Below are 8245 nucleotides of genomic sequence, written 5' to 3'. Positions count from 1 at the left end.
TATTATTTTTAGGAAAGGACCATCTATTCCTATACTTTCTAGTGCTTTCAATAGGAATGGGTGTTGTATTTTGTCAAAGACTTTTTCTGCATCTATTGAGATAATCATGATAATCATGTGGTTTTTGTTGGTTTGCTTGTTGATATGGTCAATTATGTGGATGATTTTCCTAATATTGAACCATCCTTCCATTCCTGCTATAAATCCGAATTGATCATAATGAATAACTCTCGTGATGACTTGCAGGAGTCTTTTGAGAAGAGCTTTTATTTAATAGTCTTGGAGAAAGTCCAAGGAGTTAAACTGGGTGGGAGTAGGGGCAATGCAGTTTACAGAAAGTTATATATTTTAAAGTTCCACTTTCAGGGTCTCTTCACATAAAAAAGTTTCAGAAATCATTATTCAATTTTCTGATGAATCTAGATATTTTTCAAGAGGGATATCAGATTTTTTTCTTTCTGTAAATAATCTTCCAACTTCCTTATTTCTGCCTATTGATTTGTCAAGTTGATAGTGTAGGATAAAAAGGAAACTCATGCTTTCACCAAAATCTTTAAAAAAAAACCCTGATCTTCTGGGGGCAGCTGGGTGGCTCAGTAGATTGAGAGCCAGGCTCAGAGACAGGAGGTCCTGGTTTCAAATCTGGCCTCACACACTCCCTTGCTGTGTGACCCTGGACAAGTCACTTAGCCCTCAGTGCCTAGCCCTTACCACTCTTCTGCCTTGGAACCAATACCCAGTATGGATTCTAAGACAGAAGGTAAGGGTTTTTAAAAAACCCTAACTTTCTAAGACAGAAGGGTCACACAGCTAGGGAGTGTCCGATGTCAGATCAGGACTTCTTATCTATAAGCCTGGCTCTCAATCCACTGAGCCACCTAGCTGCCCCCTCACCAAAAACTTTATTTGGATTTTGTCATTTTGTCATACTTAAAAAGTATATGATTAGGAATCTTATATACTAACCTATCCTACTTTAAATTAACTTTAACTTAATTAATTACCTTTATTAGTGAAAAAATACTTCTTAATTGAAAGCAATTATCAAAACAAGTCATGAACATCCCTTCAATCAATCAAAGATAGTTTAATGCAGTGAAGACAAAAAGTCTAAATCAAATCGTTTAGGGATTTGATGTCATCTTGAAGAACTTCAGAAGTAGAAAGAAATTTTTGAGCTTCTGGTTTCAGAAAGTAAGGAATGAACACAGATAGACCTGAACTGGAAAGAACTGACAGCGAAGGACATCAACATAATTGACCAAATCAAAAACCAAACTAACAGAAATCCCATTATTATCTTTGTAGATAGAGAAAAAGTCTGACAAAATTCAAGTCATTCCTATTGAAAACACCACAGTGCAGAAGAATAAATGGTCCATATTTAAAATGATAAGTAATAGCTATATAAAACTATCAGCAAATATCATCTGCAGTGGGATGTTAGAAGACTTCCTATTAGGATCAAGGGTGAAGCAAGGATCCCAATTATCACCACTATTATTTAATATTGTACTAGAAATCCTAGATTTAGTAATGAGAAAAGAAAAAGAAATTGAAGAAATTAAGGAAGTCAAGTATGTGATATGATGGTATATTTAGAAAATCCCAGAGAATCAGTTAAAAAGCTAGTTGCAATAATACCTTTAGTAAAGTTGCAGGATCCAAATTAAATCCACAAAATCATCAGCATTCCTATATATTAGCAACAACATTCAGTAGTAAGAGATAGATAGAGAAAATCCATTGAAAAGATTTATAGATAATATAAAATACCTGGGAATCTATTTACCAAGACAAATTCAGGAATTATATGAACAAAATTACAAAACACTTTTCACATTAATAAAAGTCAGCTCTAAATATTTGGGGAAAAATTAATTGCTAATGGGTAGTTAGAGTTAGCATAAAAAGCGTTTCTGCCTAAATTGATTTACTAATTCAGTGCCATACAAATCAAACTATTATTTTAGGGAACCAGAAAAAATGATGACAAAATTCATCTGGAGGAACAAAAGGTCAAAAATATTCAGGGAATTAATGTAAAAAAAAAAGTCAAAGAACGTAGCCTACCGGTACCAGATCTCAAACTGTTCTATAAAGAAGTAATCATCAAAACAATATGGTACTGGCTTAGAAAGATAATTGTGGATCACTGTAATGCATTATATACACAATATACAGGGGTAAATAACCTTAGTTTGATGAACCTAATGACCTCAGTTTTGGGGATAAGAAATCAATATCCAATAAAAACTGCTGGTAAATTAGAAAATAGTACGTCAAACCTAAGTATAGACTAATATCTCATACCCTTTACTAAGATAAGGTCAAAGTAAGTATATGATTTATTTAAATATAAAGAGTGTTACTATAAATTAATTAGGGGAACACAGAATAGTTTACCTGACATATCTATGAACATGAGGAAAATTTATGACCAAATAAGAGAGAACATCATAAAATATAAAAATATTTTTGGTTATATTAAATTAAAGGGATTTTGTACAAACATAAAACAATGTAACTAAGAGTAGAAGTGGAAAACTATTGGGAAAAATTTTAAAACAAATTTCTCTGATGAAGTTTTAACTGATCAAATCTATAGGGAACTAAAAATTTATAAGAATACTAGTCATTTCCCAATTGACAGATAGACAAAGGCTATAAATAAGCATTTCAGATGAAGAAATCAAAGCTATTAATAAGTACATGAGAAAAGTTTTAAATTGCTCTTGGTCAAAGAAATGCAAATTAAAATGCTGCTGAGGTAGCACTTTATACCTCTCAGATTGGCCAATACAATGGCAAAGGAAAATTATGAATGTTGGGAGGGGAAGCAGCAAAATTGGGATTCTAATGCTTTGTTGGTGGAGTTGTGAACACATCCAACCTTTCTGCTGGGCAATTTGAAACTATGCGCAAGGGCCATAAAATTGAGCATACCCTTTTTCCTTTAATAGTACTACTTGGGGCTATATATCAAAGAGCTAATAAAGAAGGGCAAGAACCTGCTTGTGCAATGTACATAGCAACTCTTTTTGTAGAGGCAAAAGAATTTGAAAGTCAAAGGGGTATCCATCAAATGTCGAATGGCTAAAAAATGTTTTATAAGTTGGTGATGGAATACTATTCTGCTATAGAAAATGATATGCAGGATGGTTTTAGAAAAAAGCTGGAGATATCTGTGGGAACTGATGCAGAGAGAAATAGGCAGAACTGAGAGAACATTATATACAGAAATAGCAATATTGTACCATGATGAAAAGTAAAAACTTGACTACTCTCAGCAATAAATTGATATGGAACAATTCTGAAAGATTTATGGTGGAGGATGCCCTCTAGAACCTCCAGAGAAAGAACTGTTGGTGTCAAGTGGTTGTGAATCTAAGCATATTGTCTTTCACATCAGTGTAAATATGGCTTTATTTTGGAGTTTACGTCTTGTATGAGTATAGTCTTACAACAATGATCAATATGCAAATCTATTTTGTGTGATAATATATGTGTAACCCAAATAAAATTATTTACCATCTCTCAGTAGAGGGAGGAAAGGAAGGAAGATAGTTTTGATCTTATAATTTTTAAAAAAGGTTGAAAATTATCATTACTTGTAATTGGGAAAATAAAATGTAAAGAATGAAAAATAAAAAAAATTCCCCAAGATCAAATGGGATTCTATGAAGTATTTAGAATATAACTAATTGAAATAATACATTAACCATTTGAAAAAATATATAAAGGTGTTCAACAAAATGCCTTCTATCACACAAAAAAGCAGAGAAAGAAAACCATAGACCAATTTCCCTAATGAGAAAAATTAAACAAAATATTAACAAGAAAATTACAGCAATAGATCCCAAAGATCATAGACTTTGACCATGTAGCACTTTTATGCTAGGAATCCAGGGGTGGTTAAACATCAGGAAAACTATAAGCCTAATTGTACATATCAATATCAAAACAACCATAGTCATGTGATTATATGATGAGAGGGAGAAAAAAGATTTTGATAAAACACAACACCCTTTCCTATTCAAAACACTAGTAAGTATTAGAAAAAGCAGCTTCCTTTAAATGAGAAATAATATCTAGCTAAAACCAAGAGCAAGAATTATATGTAATCAGGAAAAACTAGAAAACTTGCTAATAAGATCAGGGATGAAGCAAGCATATCCATTATCAAAATTATTATTCATTATTTTACTAGAAATGCTAGTTATAGCAATAAGAAAAATTGTAGGACACACTCACATAAAGCATCAGCATTTTATATTTCCAATTAAACCCAGGAGGAAGAGATAGAAAGAGAAACTTCACTTAAAATAACTGCAGACAGTATGAAATACCTGGGAGACAACTTAGCTTGACACAAAAGTTATGATTTGAACACAATTACAAAACATTTCTCATATAAATTAAGATTGATAAAAATAATTGGAGAAATATTAATTGCTCATGAGTAGGCTGTGCCAATGTAATAAAATATGTTACTATCTAATTTAATGTAATTACCAGTGTCATAGTACCAAACTACCAAAGAAATATTTTATATAGCTAGAAAAAATGTTAATAATGAAGATTGAAGCATATTTTCACTTTATTTTTCTTGATTATTTTCTGCAAAGTAGCTAATGAGTAAAGATGTTTTACATGACTTCCTATAAATGCATATTCTATTTCTCTACTTCTTAATTGATGGTTGATAATGTGAAACTGAAAATCAAAATTACAAAAAAAAAACCCAAAATGCTAGTTTATTAAAAAGTAAATTTGGTGAATGAGGAGAGAGAGGAGAGATAAAAGGGGGAGAGAAGGAAGGAGGGAGGGATAGAATACATATATATATGGATATGTGTAATTGAGGTCTCTGGTTACATTATAATACTTGCTTCACTCTTTTTTCCTCCCACTCTACCTTCCCATTGTGTAATTGGGATAGAATCCAAGTTTTTATATATTCAACATAAAATTATAATCATGGTAACAACATATTAACTTTAGAAATATTTCTGCAGATTAATTGACATGCTTTATCTCAACACAATATATATCTTCCATACCTTCCTCCTTTGACATCCACCATGGCATATTCAACAGACCTTGATACTGAGCTACTTTATTTAAAAACTTTTTCCACCAGGTTAGCACATACAAAAAGGTGTGAGTGTGTATCCTATAATTCTTAATTTCTTCTTCTGCCTATTTGATATGATGTATCCATTTTTACATAATTTCAACTCTATTAAATTTTGAAATAATGTAGTTTAAATTCTATCTCAATGCCTCTAACTTATTATACCTGGGAATAGTGAGGTCAAATCCTTATATAATTTTAACTAATCAAATTTCTTTCAGTTCAATATAAACCCCAAAATCTTGTCTTTTCTTCTTTCCAATTTTTATATATGCTTCCTATGACTTCAAAAAAAGAATAATAGCTTCTAAACATCTAAATGTTTTTATTTCAATATTATCTTTTTGTGGTTCTCTTCTACTGATTGATGTGATGAGTCCTAAACTCAATTCTTTCACATGCATTAGGTCTCACTTATATTCAACTCTGTCATATTCTAAAAACTTTCTCAGAGTTCCAATGGCTACATTTCTATATATACCCCTGTTATTTTAATAACATTTCATAATTCATGGTTTACCTATATCTGAAATCTCTTTTATTCTTTTAAGACATTTTTGTACTTTTTAATCCTTCTTCTAATCTACTTCTTTTTAGTATTAACCTGAATTTCTGTTATTCCTTCATCAGAAGAGAGCAGTGATGACGAACCTTTTAGAGACAGAGTGCCATGCTTGTCCCGCACCAGAGATTGAGTGCTGTACCTTACCCAACTCTCGCCCCTTATCCCAGAGAGGGGAGGGAAGAAGGGCTCTCATTTGGTTGTTGGGAAAAAGGGCAGATGATGTGAAAAAATGTCATCAGACATGGCGGAGAAGGGGAGGGGAGCAACTCCACCAGAGTTCCTCTGCCTTTCTAGTAACAAACTCAGAGGGAGGGGCTAGGGTGAGGGTTGCCCACATGCCCAGAGAGTACTCCATGTGCTATTTTGGCACCTATGCCATAAGTTTACAATCACTGGTACAGAGAAAGCTTAATCATGAAACTCCCTTTTCCAATTCAAATCAGCACCTAATTTGCCATTTATTGATTTATAGAATTTCGATGACCATTGAGTAATTAACTGACTTGTCCATAGCACAATTCAGGTATCATAAAATGAACCTGAGTCCAGATCTTCCTAATGCTTTCATGATATCCTTATGCTGCCTCTCTAGATAACATTTTTTTAATCTTTTACATTATTTAAGAATCTTTCCTTAGACATTTTCCCTTTCCCATGCTTATTAAGGTCCAGACACCATGCCAAACTTCATTTAAAGTACCGATTTTATAAACTCATTTTACACAAGTGGATTTATTGTCATCAGTGATGATCATAGATTTCTGGCACACCTGTTTGGCCTTGATTTTAGATTATCCGTATTGTTAGATTATTAATTTATATAATCTGTACATGTTAATTTAGCTCTTTTAAAAATTTCATTTTAAAAAATATTTTCCCTGTTTGCATGATTCATTTTCTTTCCTTCCCCACTTCCAGAGCCAACAAGCAATTCCACTGGGTTGTATCCTTGTTATCAGTTGATACCTATTTCTATATTATTTATTTTGACTATAGAGCAATCTTTTAAAGCCCAAACACCAAATCAAATACCCATATATGCAAATGATGTCATATGTTTTTCTTTTGTGTTTCTACTCCCATAATTCTTTCTCTCAATGTGGATAGCATTCTTTCTCACAAATCCTTCAGGAGTCTCCTGGCGTGTTGCATTGCTCCTAGTTGATTATATTATATAGTTCCATAGTGTTTCACTTTCTATGTACAATGTTCTCTTGGTTCTGCTCATTTCACTTTGCATCAGTTCATTGAGGTCTCCCAATTCATATAGAAATCATCCTGTTCATCTTTTCTTTCATCACAATAGCATTCCATCACCATCATATACCACAACTTGTTCAGCCATTCCCCAATCGAGGGTCACCCCCTCCTTTTCCATTTTTTTTTTGCCACCACAAAGAGTGTAGTTATGAATATCTTGTGCATATAACTCTTTGAATAATGTAAGACTTTTGTTTTTTCACTAATGAACTACTATGATCCTAAAGGTGCTTTACTTCATTAATATTGGTGTTCTTACTATAAATGAAACAAAAAGGCAGGAGGTGAATGGAAGGATGGATCAGAGGGTCTCATAGAAAGTATCATAAAAAAAAATTCCAGGTGTGCATTGATCTTATTTCAAAAAGTAACAAGAAATATTTCCTGGAATATTTTGGTCACCTTTACATGTACTGGTCCTTTCCACAAATAAACTATTACTACCTAGTTTATGGCAATGTATACACACTATGTTATGAGATACAAAGGAAAATATTCTCCAAAGATTTAATAGAAGTCTTCAAAGCAAGCAAACCTATAATTAGATACACTCAAAACTTTCAAAGAGAGAAGAGGCAAAAAAGATGATGCTTTAAATGTGTTAAAATATTTTGGGATTATAAAATGAAAGACATGAGGAATGTAGATTAATCAGAAAATCAATATCTTTCATGAGTAGTTTTTTTTAGTAAAAATATATAAAATATAGCAAATACAATAGTAGTATAAAAGCCCAAATTAAATTATCATCACGGATATAAAATAATATCAACTTGGAAGACACTTTACTTTTAATTATTTGTATAAAATCAGATTATTCCAGGGTCACTCAAGGTCAAAACTAACACCAAATTAATAGAAAATATACATAGGAGAAGAAACTTTATGAAAATTTTCAAATCCTTATTATGACCCTTAAGTTATTACTGAAAAATGGAAATGGATGGGAATAAAGACTTCTACTTTTTAGAAAAATGTAATTTAAAGTATTTGCAAGAAAAAGACCAAATAAATTCCATTAAGAAGTACCTGGTCTTCTCAATGGTAATACAAGGGCAATGCTATTTAGAGATAACAGAAGATTTATGAGTATCACCTCACAAAGCACCAAAAAGCAGTGGAGGGGAAAATGAGCATGTAAAAAGATTGGTATGAGATACAAACAAGCTAGATCATTCCTGGAACATTTAAGGATGAAACAGGAAGAATGACATCAAATACACAAAATGAGAAAGTATTTGTAAATATTAAGTAGCAAAGTTATTATCTTGATGAAAAAAGGA

Source organism: Monodelphis domestica, chromosome 6 (assembly GCF_027887165.1).
Source record: "Monodelphis domestica isolate mMonDom1 chromosome 6, mMonDom1.pri, whole genome shotgun sequence".
Taxonomy (NCBI): domain Eukaryota; kingdom Metazoa; phylum Chordata; class Mammalia; order Didelphimorphia; family Didelphidae; genus Monodelphis; species Monodelphis domestica.
The sequence above is the reverse complement of the archived record's forward strand: the minus strand, read 5'-3'. Positions refer to the sequence as shown.